Below are 848 nucleotides of genomic sequence, written 5' to 3' on the forward strand. Positions count from 1 at the left end.
AAAGGTAGATTATAATTAAGTAGATATACTCAAGTACTATAAATATATTAAGTAAGTAGTAAGTATGTTATACTATATTGTAAGTATACTATAAGTACAATACTGAAGCACCTCAGCTAATGGCAGGTGTCTGTTGAAATACTTTGCACCTCCCTTTGTCCAGGAGGTGGAGCTCTAACATCAACTTCACTGTCTGTTGTAGGTCTATTTGTATTTGACTACAGTAAGGTTGTGCTGTGATTTTTATATTTTTATGTCTTCATTAAGTGCAGTTGGTTAATTGGTCCCCTCATGAACAGTATGTGGCGTTCGTGTTCACACTCCAGTCCAACCTGCTGTCCAGGTGAAACACCCCTGGAATCTGATTGGTCACCCCCAAAATGTCTGCCATGTCATTGGCTTTCCTGTCCCTGTGGGTGAGTGTTTGGCTGCCAGCTTTGTTTCTGTGTCTGTCTCTTATACACATCTTGATATAAATGGGGTAGACAACATTACAGAAACACCTGTCAGTATATCTTAATATAATTCAAATTACATCTTCCAAAATGAGTATTGCAGGATTGTTGGATTACACTGCATTTGTTTTAGCTAGGTGTTCCTAATAAACTGACATGTGAGTGTCTTTTTAGGTCCTAATGTGCAAGACAGTAAAACATGAATAACAATGAATCTGCACCAATTACAGTGCAGAGTGTTTATGATGCACATAAGGAAAATACATGTTACCACATACAGCTATGCAAGTTCAGAACCATGTTCTTCAGTTCAGTAGAGAATCAGCATCTAGTCTTATAATCAGTTTCACAGATGAGTCCAATGTGAGCAACTCCTGAACTCAGCAGACACAT

The sequence above is a fragment of the Seriola lalandi genome, unplaced genomic scaffold (genome assembly GCF_002814215.2).
Source record: "Seriola lalandi dorsalis isolate HSWRI2012SDOR001 ecotype SW California unplaced genomic scaffold, Sedor1 jcf7180002054951, whole genome shotgun sequence".
Lineage (NCBI taxonomy): Eukaryota > Metazoa > Chordata > Actinopteri > Carangiformes > Carangidae > Seriola > Seriola lalandi.